This window comes from Fukomys damarensis, unplaced genomic scaffold (genome assembly GCF_012274545.1).
Source record: "Fukomys damarensis isolate Sample0158 unplaced genomic scaffold, DMR_v1.0_HiC HiC_scaffold_37, whole genome shotgun sequence".
Lineage (NCBI taxonomy): Eukaryota > Metazoa > Chordata > Mammalia > Rodentia > Bathyergidae > Fukomys > Fukomys damarensis.
Window position 1 is genome coordinate 66,015,640 of NW_022900949.1, and position 20,637 is coordinate 66,036,276.

Sequence of the window (20,637 nt, forward strand, 5' to 3'; positions counted from 1 at the left end):
TTTTTTTTTTTTTTTTTGAGACAGGGTCTCAGTAAGTTGCTGAATTGCCCAGATTGGGCTCCTGCTTCAGCCTCCCCCAGTGCTGGGATTACAAAATCTACCACCATTCCCAGCTTTTCCACTTGCTGCTTTTTTCAGTGAAGTTCTTAATAATTATATTATAGCTGTGCTCCCTCCCAGGTAGGAAATATGGTCTTTGTTAACTATTTCTGCATCCACACCATAGATATACGCACAGAGAAACAGTCTCAAGGAGTTGATGAGAAAAGAGCACCTAGCTCCAGCTGGATACTCACTGGATCACATGTACTGGAATCAGAAGTTCAATTAAGCAACGTCACTGAACGGAGGACAAGAATACCACCCCTAGGGACGATGTGGGCATTAAATGAGGGAATGCATACAAAAGCACGATCATAGTTTAGAATATGGCCAATGGAAGTGACTGAGGTTGTCTCCTTGTCCTTGGAGCCTGGCAATCCCTGCCTGCCAGTGCTCAGGTCCATACCTGGAGACATGCTTGAGACCACCCCTTTCTCCTTCCTGCTCCCCCTCAAGTCAGACTCTCTCCTCGTGAACCCACAGTATGCCTTGATTAGCCAGAGAAGGCCAATTTATAGTCCTGTAGCAACACATGTATCCAGGAGCCCCACCCACTGCTCTGTGACCTCACTGAGTTAGTTCCTCGCCTCCTCCCACAGAGTGCCTTTGCTATTTATGTCCAAGTAGCAGCAACTCCAAGCGTAGCTGACAGAGATTTTGCCTAGTAACATTATAGGTGTCAGCTCATATCCATTTCACTATTAAGAAATTAGGCTTCTGCATTTCAAAGGGGTTGATAAAAAAAAAGAAATCACTTTCCTTTGATAGGCTAAATCTGTGTACATATGAGAAATGATCTTTTTCAAATGTTACTTTCTGCGGAAATTTTGTTTTTTTCCCTCTTCTTTCTTTTCTTGCCCCATACAATATACGTAGTGAATTCAGCACCACCAAACTACATCATATGTACTCTCCACAAGTCTATGAATATCTTTTGATAAAGAACTTGTTAAAAGGCAGAACTAAGTTTATCTTAGCAACGTAAACATTTTTTATAAGTGTGTGTTGAATGAATGAGTTTCTGGGGGACAAAAGGAAATTTGGGAGTGTGCCAGCCATCACTTCATCTAGGCAGCACCGTGACTCACTCAAAGACACCAGCCTTCTTCAGTCATGACTGTGAATAAAAACCATAAATTAATTAATCAATTAAAAATTCCTACATCCAGGCTCTATCCCTAGAAATTTTGAGCCAATCTCTGCTGTGTCCTGGGCATACACATTTATTTTAAAGGCTGCCCTTGGGCATCCACTGGATGATTATAATGTCTGCTACTCTAAAGAAAAGACAACTATTCTTATTTGCACAGCAATCACAACCTTTTATAAAGTTATTTTAAGGCCAGTTTCTGCTAATGGCTTCAAGATATCTACTAATATTATCTGTTAGACAATTAGGTAACTGCCACTTTTGTTTCTAAACAGTCCATATTCTAAACAGCTTCTTTCCCTGGGAGAAAATGGGGAAAAGAGCATTCAGACCCAAAGTACTACATAAAAGAGTTACAGTCTTTTGTTACTTTTGGCACATCATTTTAGACAAGGGCTCAGGACCAATAACACCTCTGTGACCAAAGAATTATTTCTCAACATCTCGTTCTATGGAAGCAACAACTTTTAAAGAAAAGCAGAGATAGATAGTAAGTCATAAATGTACCCGTGAAAGCCCTGAAGTTTTTTCTCTTTAATACAGTCAACACTAATGGCATGTAATACACGAATAGTATGTAATATGAGTAAATGACTGAACCTATAAAATTTACTTTCTTCATCATCCAATGAGACCTATACATCTATAGGTAGACCTACAGATCTTGGAAAATTCCTATATTAACTCAGCATTAATGCTTTCACAACTCAGTTATAAATTGTCTAAGCTTAAGTTAAAAAATTTTACAGCTGAAATAAATGTTTATAAAGTATACTGGCATATCATAAATTTTCAAGTGAAGAGCTAAGATGTCTGAGCAAGAACACTGCCATTTGCTTTGGGAAAAATCGGCAGAATCCTTTGCTCTGTGTCCTGTTCAAAGTTAATTAAAATGTCTATCATTAACTCTCACAACAACATCCACTATTCTCATGACAATCACATGAGATGACTGGTATTAGTCCTGCACTACAAATGAGAAAATTTGAGGTTTCCAGAGTTTAAATATTTCATGAAAGGACAACATAATGTTCAACTGTGAAGTTAGGAAGTACCAGTACAGAGGTACCTTGGTTGAGGAATGCTTTGTTTGCAAACAATGTGGTTTACAAACGAGCATTTGACAAAATTTGGTTTTTGTTTTCACACTCTGCATCAAGGTGCCAAATAGGACAGTGGCCATCTTCCCTGCATGAACATGAACGTGGCCATCTTTTCCAGAATTGTGGAATAAATTAAGTTTGTGAACTCAGGTAGCACTGTATTATCAGAGTCAGCCTATATCCAAACGGTAATTAGTCAGAACAAAGATAACTTAACTGATCTTGGATTTAATTTATTGGTTCTTCTTATTTTCAGATAAAACAAATCATATTACAACTATACAGAGAAAGAAAATGAAAATTTATATATATTTTTTTCCAACAAATATTGAACAAGTCTTTTGTTTTTTGGAGATGATACCTGAACAGACTGACTCTATAAACTTATTCTAGAAGAGCGAGATCAATTGGAGATATAGTATGTATGTACACAAATATGCACACACACACACAGGCAAGTAAAAGCAGAACAGAACATTTAATTCATTATTTCCTAGTATAGCCTGACAAGCTACAAAAAATGAAATAAAGGATGAGAGGAAAGAAGTAAGGGGTACAGGGAAGAGGAACAGAGGAAGGAGAGGAGGAGGAGGAGAGAGAGGGAGATGGAGGAAGAAAATGAGGGAGAGAAAGTGAAAGAAGGGATGGTAGGAAAGAAGTAGTCCTGCTTTACATATACCACATCTTAACACTGCCTAGAGTATACCACACATTTATGCTCTGAATATTTAGTGAAACCTCTCATGTGTTAACTGTTAGGGGAGAGTGAAGATAACAAAATAAATCAGACACATATCACAAAAAAGGAAGAAAGGCACATAGAGACAGCTAAATTATAAAGTGAGAGGGCAAAAGACTGTTATCAGAGATGTTCAGATAGAGTTCTTTTCAGGGAAAAAGGAGTATTTCCATAGGTAATAGGGCCAGGGATTTAGCTCAGTGGCACCCTGCCTGCCTTTCAAGCACAAGGTCCTGAGTTTGATCCCTGGTACCAAAAAAAAAAAAAAAAAAAAAAAAAAAAAAAATTCAGATAATAGCTTCAAAGGAAAAGCATTTACACATGAGAAAGTAAAAAAGATATATCGAGGTAGATGATATAGCACAGATTGAGGCAACAAAGACAAGTAACAAATGTGTAATAAAAGTAGTGGGAAATAAGTTTGAAAAGTAGCAGAATCTGACTTGGAAAATAATTTAAGTACTCTGGAAAGATTTTCTATTTCCTTCTGTAGCCAGAGAGCCACAGAATAGGGTGGGGATGACGTTAGCAAAGCTGTATTTAATTGTTTCATTGTTTCATCAAATAGGAATGTAAGAAGGCCTGTAGTAGCGAAAGCAATCATTTGACAGATCAAGCAAGAGTAGCCCAGACCTTACTCTTTTCCAGACAATGATCCCAGACCTATCACTTCATAATCTTCTATCCAAATCATCTTTTAGTATACAGTTTACACACACATGCGCGCGCACACACGCACACTGTATTTTGGCCACACTACTACGCTTAATCCCTTGCACAACACATATCTTTACACAAGTTAATTTGGCTACTGAAATACGTAGTCTGTGTGTCCACCCCCGTTAGGAACAGGTACCGTCTCCAGTTAGACGTCACCTCCTCCAAGGGGTTTTCTTTCACCTTTCAAGTCTATTATGTTCCTCTAGCTGGTGCCAGAGCATTCACTTCACACACTTCAGCAGTTAAACTGCGTATCAGTTGCCTATTTCCTCCACTAGGCCAGACTCAGCAAAGGTAAGAACCACAACTGTTTATTTTCCAGTTGATTCCCCAAAACTGATAATAGTTGCAATTCATTTTGAATGGATGAATAAAGACAGATACCTTTTAAAGTAAAATGCCCATCATATAACCAAAATATAATGTGTATATAATATAGGTACAAACAAAATCACAAATATTACCCAACTATATGTCTGCATATAGTACAGTACATTTTTAAAAGGGCAGCAATGTTCAAAATGTACTTGCCAATTAACATCAAATTAAGCTTTATTATGTTCTAATTTCTTGCAACTTCATAGCAAATTTTATTCTACGCTTGTTTCCTTCATATAAAAATGAAAACTGGATTCCATACTACAATCCCATCAGAAAACAGTAAATACTAACTGCAACCTGGATTATTAGACTTGCCAATATTGTAGTTAGCTTGGAAACGGTTCTAAAGTAAAGCTCACATGATATACCAATAAAATGAAACTAAAAGTGTAAATAAGGTTCAAATCGTATAACTGATACTGTGAAATAGGAACAAACGGGCCAAAGGAGTAGGGGAAGCGGGAAGGGTAGAGGAAAGGAAAGAAGGGAAAAGAAAAAAATATGAGAAAAGGAAAAAATGAAAACAAAGTCTGTGTAAATAGGGAAGGGTGGAGTGGGGGAAGGGAGGGCAGGGATATGGGGAAAAAGTGAGAGCCAAGACACATCATGTACAGGCTCAAGATCACAATGATGAATGCAACTGTGCTGTATACCTAAAAAGTACCAATAAACGTAACAAAAAAATGAAACTAAAATGGATCTGTGTCCTACTGTATTAATTCTTGTTAGAACATCCATTTTATACTTCCCTAACTCCACAAAAACCAGAAACAATAAAAACTAAAGTTCATTTTGCTTCATTTTACTACTGGCTGATATTAATAATTTCACTATGGTTTCTGAATTTGGCACACTCAGCTGTAACATGTGAAAATAATAATCTATCACTTACCTGATAATCCTACCATTTTATGAAATCAAACATGAAAGAATCTTTTTTTAAATTAAAAGATATTGAGCTAAACTGGTATGTTAGATGCACTAGCATTAAGAAAATACAGATATGCTTAGTTTTTAAACAATTTTTCTAAAGCAGTTTCACTGAATCACAACTGTGATAAAGTACTAAATTAACCAAAATAAGCTTAAAAGTCTCTACATACAACTATATTTAGCTATTTCTGAAATTATGCTTATCTTTCTTTGTTTTGGGTAATGTTTGCAGTTTTAAAATAATTTCTGATTTCATTTTTTGAAATTGTGGTTTCTAATTTAACAATAAATCCTTCTTTACCCAAACAGTCGGAGCGACTGATTTTGGTTTGTTTTGATTTTTTAAAATTAAGTTGTGATTTCTCAAGACCATTTGGTAGGTGATTTTGCTTTTGTATTAATATGTATGAGTCTAGAAAACTTCTGATACTCAAATGGAATAATTATGGGAATGAAGAATTTTATCAAAGAGCAGTTTTCAACATTATGAACAGCCAGGATTTTGCTAAATTAAATTAGCTGATGATGGGAAGGTATGTTAAAAGAATGCATAGATTTCTTCGAGGAAACTATTGATAAGACAGCAAGAAAAGATCCTTAATATATGAGTCAATGGGGATGTTTTAGGGAAAGGTTAAACAAGATTACCATGAAAGGACCAAGAATACTTTAAATGGATTCAGGTAAAATGTACAGATCATGGACAGCTCTCTCATTGGAGATGGAACGGATCTTGGAATGGAATACCAATGTTCTTCTTGTCAAGAGTTTTTTTAAAGCTGAGGAAACCTGCGCATTAGATTGTGCATGTTAGCAGTGCATAACATCTTACCGAACGGGGTTGGCGGCACTGCCCTATTATAGTTTCTCTTGGTATCGTACTAACAGCCCACTGGATAACATGCGTACACTCTGTCATTTGACTTTCTGGAGTCTTCTCATTGATATATTAAAAAACACTACATATTCCAATGCGTTTCTCTTTAATATATTTCTGTGGGTTTTCTATTTAAAAACATGTATTTATTCACATCATTTCTAATACCATTCCTTATACATCATTTTTCATAAACTAAGCATTTTGCTCACTGAAGAATAGATGGCTCATTAAAATAGGTAATCTCTAAACTTACTTTTTGAGAATATTAATATCCGCCCCTCTCTCTTAATGATCTGTAAAACTACAGATGAAAAGATGGTTATAAAGATTAACACAGGGTACAAACATGTGTAAATACCAAATAGCTTCTCTGGAGTGAAAAGGTATAACTGTAAATAAGATCCTAATGATATAACTGACAATGTGTAATAGGAAGAGAAGGGCTAAAGGTTTAGGGGAAGTGGGAAGGGTAGGGGAAAGGTAATAAAGGAAAGGAAAAAATAAGAGAAAATGTAAAAATGGAAATAAAGTTTTTGTAAATAGGGAAGGGAGGAGGGAGTGAAGGGAGGGCAGGGGTACGGGGAAAAAATGAGAACCAAGACCTGTCATGTAGAGGTACAAGATCCCAGTGATGAATGTAACTGTACTGTATACCTAAAATGTACCAATAAACTCAATGAGAAAAAAAAAGTTTAACACAGGGTATATTTCAGAAAACACATAAAAACACAAAATGTGCTGGGATACTAAGGTGGGAAACGTGCAGGACAGACTAGAAATGAAGCACTTTTATAAGCACATTGTTAACCACTCCAAGAACCTAACTAGTATTAACTACTTTATGCAATAAGGAAATTAAATTTCAGAGAGGCGAAATGACTTGCTCAAGATCAAAGAGTATTTAATAGATAAAAGTTTAGTTTTTAAATCTAGGTCTTGTACTCTGAGGATTACATACGCTGTAACACAATTGGCTCCCCAGGAATCCAAAAAGTCAGGAAGTCCTCAAAGTCAAAATGGCAGGAAGCAAAACTTAGCACAAGTTTGAAATATTGAGGCTACTTAAAAGACAGTGGCAAACTAATCTTTTCTGATAAAAGCTTTGTTCAGGAGAGTTAAATTCAGAGAGAGTTAAAAGGAAGTATCTTAAATGTCAGGCTACACAACCTATAATATTAAGCAAAGAAATCCACTCATTAAGTGGCTCTGCTGAGGTCTACTTGAATTTCAGGAAGAGAGGGGAAAGCAGAGATTGTCTAAGGATACAAAATGACTGCACACATTAAGCAAATTCAAGAGTACTGACAGTTTTGGTTATTTATAACCTAGCAATCCTAGGCAAAATAGCTGCCCAAACTACACAGGTAGGTTAAAAGGGTAAGCTGGCACACAGATGTTCTCTGTGGAACTGATTATGCACCAAAATGGGAGAACAAAAAATACCCTTAAATAATAAATCAGAACTATCATTTGATAAACAGTAAAATAGTGAGCCTGTATCTGAACAAAATAAGAATTTTAAAATAATTTATATTACCCTTCGAAGAAACAAAAATGTACCATCACTCCATTGACCTTTAAGGAAAAACATGTTTATTATAAAATTTTAAATTCCTGAAAACAGAAACATTTTTCATAGAAGGCTGAGGCAGGAAGATTGCAAGTTTGAGCTTAGCCTGGGCAATTTAGCCACTTAGTGAAATCGTGTCTCAAAATAATAAAAAATAAAAATAAAAGAGTTGGAGATACAGTTTCGTACAAATGCTCCTGGTCCAATCCCTTCCATCTTTAGATGTTTAGTGCCAAAAAAATTTGAATTTTACAGATGATGAATAGTTAAAATACAAGATAACAAGGTTATGTATGATGAGGGAAAAATAATATCATTTATTATGGATTCTCTTTCAAAAGATCAGTGGACATAATCCACTTTAGATCTACAGTGCTCCCAGAGTCAAGCTCCACCTGAGTCAAACTGCTGTTTAAACTTTTTTTCTAGCATTTGTTATGCCTGCAATTACTCTGCTTATTTTGAGCTTACTTACTGACAGATTCCTCCACTAAAAATGTAAGATCCACGAGGGCAGGGGCATGAAGAAAGAATAAATCTCACCATAATACTCCCTGCATTCTAGGATGTGAGTATTGTTACCTCCCACTTTGCTGACAAGCATTCAGAGATCCAGAAAAAGTAAGCAAATTGTACAAGGTCATAGCACAATTACAAGTGACTGGGACATCTGCCTGCTTTACATGTACTGTATAAACAAATTGGGCAGGCTATATTCAGAACTAAAACAGTATCAAGTTGAACTCAAATAGACAATGGTGTTTAAAAATGCAGCAATTAGGGAACAATCTGTACAAGACTCTTCTCACGGTACAGAGATATAGTCAGACAGAATTCTTATGGCTGTCAAAATAGTACATATTTAAACTACAGATTTCCATTAATTGCCTAAAACTTTTTGTGCAAACTGTAAATAAAGTTATCTTTCTTACCATTAGGAACAAAGATTTTCCCCCCAACAATTAGTACTGCCACGACAGCAATAGTAGCAAGTCTCAGGGGTTCTCATTTTGGATGAAATCATGAGAAAAATCTATCTGATAATCTTAGTTATAAAAATGATAGGTTGAGGGCTGGGGATTTATTTATCTCAGTGGTTCCGCCAACTGCCTTGAAAGTGCAAGGACTCAAGTTCAATCCCCAGTACAAAAAAAAAAAAAAAAAAAAAAATATAGCTTCAGCTGAGAAAACCAGGTAGGAAGAATTGAATGTCATTGCTAAAAATAAATTCATACTAAATTTGTTACCCTCAATAACTGCTAGGAAAGCTCTATAAACTAGATGCTATTTTTCAGTAGGGTTCTTAGAAAATAAATATTTAAAACAATTTCTTATCTCCTACAGAAAGTGGTAATGTCTACGAGGACTCTGAGAATTAAATGACTTGAAAAAACAATTTTTCTGAAGATCTAGTGAACTATGTAATATTCAAATACACAGTGCCAATCGCTGCTCATATATAGGCAAGGGGAACATATATCCACAAGATTGTTAGTAGCCTATCTTTTGACTACACTGATGTTTTAATGGATATAACAAATGATAGCTTATCATTATGATGAATAGGAAAAAAATTGCATTACAAAATGTAATTCCAAATGGCAAAGTAGTTAGACACTGAAGATACCACTAGAGGGTATCTTCAGCAATACCTTCAAGAGGTTAAAGGATATCATCTCAGAATTGAGATCATTTATATTCATATTCATATTTATTTCGTATCACTCATTGTCAGCCAGCAATTCAGTATGAGCTCAAAGACTTCTAATTCTTTGCTGCCATTTGGTGGTAGGATAACGTATCAACTAGTGAAAGGCTTGGAATCATCAAATCCAATAGATGTATTCTGAAACTTGTGATCAGGCTTAGATATCAAAACTTCTTTCAGATAGCTTCTAGTTGCATGGTAATTTATAATTCTAGCCTGCATTACAGACCCCTTCTACACCCACTCTATTGGAAATGTAATGTCTATTTTCCAGTAGCTCAGAGCTATATAGAAAACAAGTACACAAGGAAAAGGATTTCAGGTAGAAACACAGGAATGAGGGAGACAGAGCAGTAAGGGAGTTCTGTTATCTTTCTATTGCATCTAGGCAAGAGATTATGGGCAGCTTTTAGTAGGGTCTTTGGAACAGTAAGAGTGCCAATCTAGAAATTTAGGGTCTGAGCAGTAAATTGCATACTTCATAAAATGCTAGAAAATTCAACAGGCCATCTGCATACGCATGTTTCTTGTTAAAAAAAAGATAAAAAGAGGGTCTCTGAGACTTTCTGTTCAAATGAATTCTCAGGAATATGTTTGCATCTTAATATGAACTCACCCTAACATATCTGCAAAACCGTTGGAATGGCTGCCTTTCAGAAGAACGCAATAGTATTGGCAGAATACAGAAATATTCTGAGAGGCTGCTTTTGTAATATATGATCTTTCTTGTGTACCTTTCCCATCCAGAAATTATAGTTCATCCAATTAAGGTTATTACATAATTTTTTCAAGGAGGAAAAAAAATACAAAGAAGTTAAGAAATGTTATAGCAGACACTTATCATTCAAAAACTAATCATTAACACTTGGAATGTTTTGTACTTCTTGTGCTGTTTAACAAAAGCAGAGATTCTGCAGTAGTTGTTTACTCAAAGAAGTACGGGAAGTATGCTGATTTGCAAAAGCATTCCACTCACTTTTTGTGTTTTGAAATAATACATGAAATGTAAATATATGCAAAAGACTAGATTTGTTGAATTATGTCCCCCATTAACAACACTCCAGCAGATAACATATCAATTTATTTTTCTCAAAGAAAGCTCTGAAATTTTTAATAAAAGTACTGTACAGCAACAAGAAGTAAAATATGTATCAATACAGATATACTATTGCCTAAACAGAGAATTTTATTTTTAAAAATGAAGTTCATCTTCAGGCACCTCTACCTAAGATCTGTTTACACTGTACTACTTAAAGAGGAGTCTTTTACCACTACTTGCTATTTATAAATCTCAACTGCCTTTGCTTAATGAAAACACATTTTCAAACTCTAAATTACACAACTTAAAGGTTTTTTCTCTATATCTGTAACTCACATTAAGTAAAAGAAACTTAAGTTAGCAATTCATTGATGACAAAAGCAAAGTGAATGCCAATACCTTATTACCAATTCCTTGCAAGCTCAGCCCTTCCCACCAAAATAGAATTGGAATAGATTCATCAGAATGTGCTTTCCTGTTAGCCTCTGAGGTGGGGTTGGGAAGGGGAGAGACAAACAGATTCAGCACTCCTCAGGCAACTGTATGCTACTTCTCACTGCTTGCAATTAGGATGTCAGCACTTTGCTGATCAAATTTGCTCTTTCACTTCTCACGTATACTCTGTTTTTATCCTGAATCGTGCCAAGGTGTCCTCCACAGGAAATATCACTGCAGTGCTGGCTAGCATGTGTTTAGCTTTATACTGCAAAAACAAAACTATGTCAGGCAGGAGGTAAATGCAGAGAATAAGAGAGCATGGAGAATTAAGCTCCCCTACACTGTGAGCCTTTCTGCAAGTCTTCTCTGAAAGAAATGTTATTGCTCCCCGTGAGATTTTCAAGAAAGTCACATAGATCAAGTTAAAAGAAGGAAGATTTATAGCTATGAGGAGGTGAAAGAAGAAATGGAAATGTAGGAATAAGGTCAAGAATTTGAATGACTGTGTAAAAAGAATGAACAAAAGCTTAAGTGGTTACATTAACGTGATTCATTAACTTCATATTTCAAACTTGAGACCATCATTCTTTATTCCTGGCAAGATTTTAATTCTTTCATGAAAGAGTATCTTATGTATAATATTATTTTGCAAAGTTCTCTTAAAACTGATAAAATATTTAAACCTTAACAGCAGCAACATTCTAAAAGCAAAAGATGCATTTAGGTCTCAATCTCAATCTTGGTTTTTGGCAATCCAGTGTGCTTATGCATATGAGTTAATATTCTGTACCACAGACTACTCACCAATAAAATGGGAATAAATACACTCTGTACATGAGAGGATATAAGAGACTTAAATGAAAATCTGGATACCTAGCACTCAGAAAATACTGGTAGAGTGTACTCGTTATTTAGTACACGTTCCTCTGGGGTCCTTAGATGAAAATTTTCGGTCTCCCTGCCACACTCATGCATTTCAAAGCTTTCTACAAAGCATTGGCTCCTGGTCTGCTATTTTGCAGATTTCTAAACAAAGGTACTCTTGCCAAAGCCCTACTGATAACTCTCCCTCCATCAAGCATCCTTAACTAGCAATGGTGATATTGGTCTTTGCCTGTGCTTCCCCATTACAGGAAAAGGTACATTTCCAGAAGTCTGATCTCAAACTAAATTACTACAGGCTACCACGCTAGTAGTATGTATGTGTATGCGTGTGTATGCCCATACGTATGTGAGCATATCTATGTGTATCTGTGTGTTATAAAGAAAGCTCAGTATACACACATATAAAAGGATATGTATGGAGAATGATTCCCGTTAAAGATCTATAAAATATTTCATGTGAACTCGGTCAAGATTTAAAATAAATTAGGCTCTAATCCAGAAAAGTGTTATTAAATTTTATGAATGATATCCACATTCATATTTTCTAAATGCAAGACTATGCATATTTTCTAATGCAAAACTATTCTATCACCAGCTTACCTTTTATGTCTATTATTTTAGAGTATGATTTATGATACATAAGGATATTTCTGTAATTAGTTAATTCATTTACTATACACATGTGGCAGTAGTGCACCTATGGACTACCTTATATTCTCTGTGCATACTTGCTGAATACCAGTAAAAACAAGTCAAAATTTCCAACTTTAACTTACTAGATCTCTGATCTCTTACTGTATCATTGGTCATTTGTTAGAAACGCTGTGCTCCTCCTACCTGTTTCTCATATCATGTATCATCAAATCACATATCCTCCCAGAAGGCTGGGATTACAAATGAGCAGAGGGAAGAATTAGGGATCTGAAATTCCCCAGACCAACACAGCTGCTCTTAGCACAGGAACTGTGTGTGTGGGGGGGTGTAGTAATATTGTTTCACTCAACTATAAGACTCGAACTGCTTAGGATTATAAAAGCGGAAGATCTACAGAACTACTAACCTTTGTTTTTTTTCAAGTCCTGTTTGTACAGCCCTGGTATGAAAAGAGACTTGGCATTTTAATGCTGTGCCCCACCCCCTTATGAATTCCCAAACAGAAAAGTACTCTACACTTCATCAGAATTTCTTTTTATGTGAACAGTCAATAAAGATGTATGGAGCTTGGCAGCCAACTACATGCCCTCTCCAGTGGTACAATCGGGCCAGCTTGGAGCACCAAAACTATCAATCACATGTCACAATTCTTTAGGACTTGAATTCTTGAATATTCAAAACCAGAAATCTAAACTACAAGAATGTAGACTCTAGTAACATCCTACTGTCCATAAAACCACATTCAAGGCCAGTGGCTCCAAGAATGGATGAGAATACAAGGATCTGTACACCACCTCATCTCCATTTTGGCTTTTTACATTCCTCACTCATTTATGTATCAATCTGTGGAGAGTGAATTATTACTGTTGTTTTGTTTTGGTTTTGCAGTACTGGGTACTGAACCCAGGGCCTTCACAATGAACTACATCATCATTCATTTTTTTAAATTTTGTTTTAATTTTTTATTTTAAAACAGGGAATCACTAAGTTACTAAGTTTCCCAGGTTGAGCTTGCAATCCTCTTGCCTCAAGTTTTCAGAGTGCTGGGACATATACCACTAGGTTCAACTTAATTTACCATTTTTTATCTAAGTTGCTCTTTAGCTTTTTTAGACAACTGAGAATAAATGGATATAACCAAGTTTACCAACAAAATGTGTGTGTAAGTGTGTGTGTAATTTCTCTGGAAACATGGAATAGAAAAATATAACAAAAATATAGCTAGGTAAAATAGAACTGCACAACCATAAAAACTTTCTGTAACTTCTGATGAAAGGAATAAAATCCAAAAATGTAGTAAGAGTAATGAAAAAAAAATTTTAAACAATTTTTAAAAAGTGATTTTAAAAAACAAAGATGGTATATGAGAAAGGAAAACTTTTACAGAACATCTGCAACAGTGAAGAATAATTAAAACGAGTGACTAAACTTATTTTGGTTCTCATCTAATTAAGTAATGGCTTTTGAGGAGGGAATATACATTTTCATTTAGTCCTATCCCATTTTAATATTAGAAGACAAATTTCATTTTAATATTCAAGTTTTCAATAACAGGCTATTTCCCTTTTTCTAAGGATACGCTTTGTTAGCTTTTGTTTAATAACAGTTTTATATTCAACACTAAATGCAATGCTGTCTTGTAGTTGGTGCAGGGTCATGCTACTGCAGTGATATAAAAATAGCAAAGGCAAAAAAAAAAAAACAGCACACTGAAATAGCTTAAAAATTGAAGCTTTCAAATAAAGCTCTCTGAAATAATTATAAGACACAACACCTGATCCTTTGCTATAAGAGTTTTGCCTTCATTAAACATATTAAAATCACCTCAGGGATTTGTATTTCTTTCTCCTTAGAACTACAGTCTATTAAGGTTATACTGAGTCTCAGAAGGATTCAAAATCCAAGCTGCATTGGCCTGCTGTGTCTGTTTACTTAATCTATTTTTATAACACTGCAGTAGCTGAATCCAACTTATCAAATACCTGCTTCAACATTGCACCACACTGATTCAAGAGATAAAATTTATGAGAAGAAATCTGCAAACTAGGTTTGTTTCTAATAAATTAATCTACTCTGTATTGTTAAAGTCAAAGCTATAAGTAGCTAAAATCCATCGATGAGCTTTTTAACATCTGAAATGTTATCCAAAACTATTTTAATTTTTTCCAACTTTTTTCTGCAAGTGAAGCAGTTGCCTGCTGCACTTGCATAACGTAAGACAAGATGCTATCATCAGTTTGCAAACCTGAAGAGTCAACATCAATCCTCAGCAGGTTTCCTAATACCCAACAGACTGGTGGGATCTATGTGTTATCTCTGTAGTAACCCACTACACAAACATACCACGGCTGAATTATATAATGAAATAAACTATTGGCCAGTAATATCATCTATGCCATCATAATACCAAATCTAACTTTCACTGTGTGAAGCATCTCTAACAATTCAATATACCCAAGAAAAACAGGCTTGAGAGTACTGACAGAATGGGATCTGCCGATTAGAAGTTGTTGTGATAGAAACAGGCTTTAATACATTCTGTGAAAAATTAGAACAAGTCATGTAATCTCTTTAGTCATTTACATGGGAAAATACAATGTGAAAACCACAATTACAGAGAAAGGTGTAGCTCACCAAGGGAGCAGCAAACACATTTTTATTTATTAAAAAGAAGCCCCTTTCCTCAATCAAAAATGAGCAGTGTACTCTGTTTTCTTGAATTTTTCACAGAATATTTTATTAATATAACACTTCAATGTACAGTGTGATTTTCTCCCCTAGAACTGAACTTTTTTTCCTGAAGTATTCTACTAGATTTATATTTCCTGCAAGTTTTCAAACACTATGTTCTTTGAAAAATAACTTTAAAAATAACTTTTTAACTACCAAGGGGGAAGATCATTACAAAGGCTCCTTTGACATTCTAAACATTCTAAATACCACATGTTAAAAAATATTTCAAGTATATCACTGAATGTTCCTGACTGTTGACTCAAGGGATTAATATGGGATAGGTGTTAGCCAGATGACCATGACCAGCCACAGGATATAAAATAGTGAACTACTAAATCACATTTATTACTGTTTAACTGACAGTCCATGACAGGAATTCCAGGCATAGTGCTATTAGTGTTTAGGTGGTGACCCCAGAGATAAATATTAATATTTTGGAGAAATTCTACCATGTAGTTCTCAGAGGGTATTCATTTCAGTATCGCTCTAAATAGCAAATGAAACATTTAATCTGTTTTTTGAAAGGATCAATGTATTAGGATGAGACTTGACTCACTATGTATAAAATAAAGTGATTCTATGACGAGAAAGATGAAGTTTTTTTGAGATTAATTGCACTGTGTGGCGAATATAGTTAATGGAACATCATACATCTCAAAACTGTGAAGAGGGTGTATCTCATGTTCTCACCACAAAATAAAGGGGATGAATATGTTAACTAGATTAATTTAATTATTGATGTAGCATTCACAAACCAAAGGATTTCTTTGTACCTCAGTAACAAAAATATTTTTACAACTATAATTTTCTTTCTTGAGAGTAGAATAACCTATCATATGGAAAAGGTATTAAATGGAATATTTCAACTACTATATTAATATCATCCACTATTAATTATCCAGAGAAAGCATGATTAGATATAATTGAAATCCAAAAATCTAAAAACTAAGCTTTATCACCAAATAGAATCTCTGAGACTTCCAAAGAGGTACAATTTATCTTACATTATATTAAAAGTATAAGTAATTATTAAAAAACTACAGTCATTTAATCTTCTTTTCAGGCTGAACGAGTATAATAGTTATCTGAATAAATTTTATGAGAATACACTTACTAAGGAAGCCACCCTACAAGCAATACTCAGAAGAACAAGTGACCAACCAACCAACTCAGGACTACAGCCTGTCCGACTATACAAGGTTTGGAATTTCAAACTGACAGCATAGATTTAACATTAGATATTGCCAAAGCAACATACAAGAATGTCCCTGGTTTTATAATTAGAATGCCTTAAAATTTAGATTTCAAAGTTTTAAAGTCAAAAGTTGGAAAAACAACACCTGTCAGTGAGTGTTGAAAACAACCTGGTACAGTGCCTGTGTGATCTGGTTACCGAGTGGCACTGTGTCAGGCTTCCAAAGAGGACGCAATCTCACTACAATCTATGTGCTATTTATTTTCTAAGGTATGTGTTTCACAGCATCATTAGAGCCAGAGATTAAATTTTGTTATTTTTAAAAGTTTATAGCAGAGTATTGTGTTTTTAAAATATCAATTTGAATTGTTCGGATTCTTTTCAAATTGTATACATTTCATTTTCAATGATTTGTCTAAAACTGACCAGCCAGGCTTTCAACCTAAGAGGACTTCAAACATTAAGAGTTATTTTCAATACAAACAATATTTGAAAATGTTTCAATACCTTGGTATACAAATAAAAGGCATAAAGACTGGTAGGTACTCCACTAAGTAGCATTTCCTCTACAGAGTCTGCCACATTCTACCTCCACCTATCACGCCTCCCAAAGTATATCTGTTAAAATATTAGGAGCTTCTGTTTTATATTAAGCAAATGGATATGGAGACCATAAGAATATGCACATAAATTATGAAGGTTACACAGTATTTTGTAAAGTAACATGAAAATGTTTGTCATTTAATCATTTAAAGGAGTAACCCAGGTTGCAAAATCAGATTCAAGTTTAACCTAAATAAAAAATAAATCTAGTAAGCCATACATTTAATAGTATTCCCTTTAATAGTATGGATTTGAATGGAAAAGGGATTTAAATTGAGTGAAGAAGAAATCACAAATTCTCTTAGTCTCAAATTTAGGGTAGACTCCAAATTTATACTTTCTGTTAGGTGTTACTTTTCAAAGATAGTTTTTAAGGATAAAACAAACAAAAAATAAACTTAAAATACGTCTGTGTCCTGAAAAGCATTCAGCTCTCCCCTCATCTTCAATACAGTACACAGCTTCCCAGAGGATTCCTACAAAAACAACTCAAAAGCTATCACTTGGGAGTCGGTTCCATTGCAGCTACTCCATGGGGTAACGAATGCTGGTCTTGTTACAATGGGGCCCCTAGACCAGCTCATCTCATGTAACATCATATACTGCCTATTCACAAACTAGTAATTCTCTATAACCAGAGATTTCTAAATCTTGCTATTTTCACTATAAACTCTCCCTCTCTACACTGTCCACCAACAGCTCTTCAGCTGAGGAGGGTCATGAAGGAGGACACTTCACATACTGTAGACTCACTTCCCAAAAAATGCAGGTATGGAGTCATAAATATATACATACATATATACACATAAACACAGACACACACACACACACACACACACACAATTATTGCAGGGCCTCAGAATACACTTGATAGTCAACTAAAGACTCCTCAGGGTTTGAGCTCAATCTGTGAGAACTCCAGGTTTAAGGTGAAATTCCAAACCCACCTACTGAAATAGCTGAAGATTACAGAAAACAGAGCTCAACTGAGCACCCATGAGCAAGGCGATTTGTACAAAACCATGTTCTCTGAGCAATAAGATAGACACGCTTTAATAGGGTAGAAGATTTTAGAGAGAACAAGGTAAAAACTTGTCACAGCATAAACCCTGCTACTACTTTCCAGGAACCCTTTCTCATACAGGCTCTTGACTGCAGGGATGGCATCAAGCAGCTCTTCCCCTGTCCTGGCTGTGAGGTCAGAAGGTCTGACTACCTTCATTTAGAGAACCAGTCCTCAGAAGGGTTATGTCTGGTAAATGTGGAAACATACTAACAAATGCAGAGTGACATGGAAGCTAAAGAAACATTACCAGGACTGCAAAAGCAAAAATATGATGAATTTAGATCAAATGTTAAGAATAACAAATCTGGATATGAGCAGTGAGAAAAATAAGGAAAAGACAACCCTTGCTAAAGCAACCTATATAATGAGATAACGGAGTAGGAGCAAATTTATTCAACTCGAATTTTCTTTTGTCCAGTAAAGACAAAGACCTTCAAATTGGCAAAGCATTACAGATAATGGTTCTCCATGTAGCTGAACGGGATGGGATACATACACAACGGCATTTAAAGACCAAGATATATGTATAACAATTAAGCAAACCTAGAAAAACATTCTTCTATTTTATTTTACATTTTCAAAGTTTGATTTTTTCAATTTTACATTTCAGTCGAAACTACAGGTGGAGCAGGAAAGTCCTACTTGCATTTTTTCAGCAATTTCTTTTGCTAATATAATGTGTGATATCGCAGCTTTTGTCTCTTAAACAATGTTGTGTGACCTAACATCACCTAGGATTCTATCACAGACTCATAATGTACTCTTACCCTGATAATTTTACATTAGATTTTAGAAATGTTTCCTTTGCCTTAAATCAGTATGAAAGGCATTTAGTTTACTGCACAAACAGGGAAAGAGCAGTCAGCTAGTTTTTCATGTGATTCCCTGTATTGCCAAGTGGGTTTAAAGGCACACTATTGCATACTTATGTTTGCTTACTTGGTTAAACATCACCACCTCTGCTTACTAAACAAGTTTAAATATATCTTCCTTGAGGTTGCTAAGGAGTCTGTTATGACTATTTAGCTACACTTAAGGTTGTTTCCAAATCAACTGTCAAATACACCAATTACCTACAACTAAAAGGCATGTTTCAAACAAGAGTTGAAAACTAAAATAGTCAATCAAGTAATTATCTAACATCAAATAAGTAAACTTTTTACATTTTTTGATTGGTAATGTTCAAGAGACAAAAAACTAGCCTTTTCTTATGTTACTGTTACAATCTAAACTACATCAATAATCTTTTAAACAGATAAAAATGTGCTTCATAAAAACAGATGTAGAAATTAACAAACATGAATAGAACAATTACGTGTTCATTAAGTTATGGTCAATTCTCAAAGAACTAATCAATAAAGGTAAGTAAAGTTTGCTGGCTATAAATGTACTAGATCATAGCCATGCTTTCCAGGCTAAGATGGTTCCTCACAATACTTTACATTTGCATTTCTGATGGGCAGTGATGATGAGTCTCTTTTACGTATCTACGGGCATTCACACTTCTCAGAAGTGTCTATTCACTTTGATTGCCTCGTCTTTAAGTGAGTCTTTAATTTTGGGGTCTAATTTGTTTAGTTATTTATATATATTCTTGATGCTGGTCTTCTCTCTGTGGAATAGCTGGCAAACATAAAAAAAAAAATCCAGTAATAAATTCTGTCAAGGATCTTGAGAAAGAGAGACTCTTCTAAATTGTGGGTGGGAGTATAAATTAGTTCAACCACTATGAAAATCAATGTGAAGATTCCTCGAAAAACTAAAAATAGAAATCCATTTTACCCAGCTATCCCCCTTCTCGGAATCCTTCCAACATAGTCATATTACAAGGAAACATGAATCCATGGTTACAGGAGCACAATTTATAACAGCTAAATCTTGGAAAAAGAATGTATGCGTATCAGAAGATGAATGAATTAAAAAAACATGGCATTTATACACAATGGAGTACTATGCTGCCATAAAGAACGATAAACTGGACACTTGTGAGTAAATGGATGCAACTTGAGAACATAATCTTCAGCGAAATAAGACACAAGCTCAAATATCACATGGTTTTCTTATATGAGAAACACAATATCCACACACAGAGCAAAAGAGCAAAGAAATAAACAGGAAGTAGGGGGACATATATATATATTTATATATTTCCCAAAATTGTATCATTGCTTTGTTTCAGAAATATTTTTAGATATGCTAAATTGTTTCATTTATACTACTAGTTTATCTTAGTTCACTGAAAGAAAGTTTGTTTCTTTTTTGTAAGAATCTTTTTGGTGTATGTCTTACACTGAATACTCTGAAGATAATGATTAACTATTGTTATTCTCTTATTTTGTTATAAATTTTTTAATGAAAAATATACTAGATTATCACCAAAATGAGTTTTTGAATAAACTATTTTCTAGCAAACAACAAAGGACACATATACTATTTTGCTACACTATATTATTTCAGTAAGTAATCAAAATACATTTATTATATTAAAACAAACTAAATAGAAATTTCCTTAACACAGTAATGGGCAATTATGGGTGAAGTTTGTTTTCACTTTTACCTTCCAGTAAATCAAGGTAACAGTTTGGTAGACCCTGGGCTCCTTCTATTCTTGCCTGAAGTTTATAAACATAGTTCTAGCAAGAAAGCCCATACATTTCTGCTACTTTTCACATATTAACAAAAATTTCCCAAAATTCAGATGTAATGAAAAAATTATATATGTATGTATGTATGTGTGT

The 20,637-nt window shown here is 34.7% G+C and overlaps 1 protein-coding gene across 13 annotated transcripts in view; it reads right to left on the reverse strand.

The window, feature by feature from the left end:
* The window catches only part of Mbnl1 (muscleblind like splicing regulator 1), a 168,817-nt gene that overhangs the window by 52,508 nt on the left and 95,672 nt on the right, over nt 1-20,637 (reverse strand). The window contains exon 1 of one of the 13 annotated variants that reach the window (XM_010625334.3): nt 509-633. The exons of the other annotated variants lie outside the window; for them this stretch is intronic. The gene's annotated coding sequence lies outside the window, so the exon portion shown is untranslated. Of the gene's footprint in view, nt 1-508; nt 634-20,637 lie in introns of those variants that run through there. 13 annotated transcript variants of the gene reach the window in all.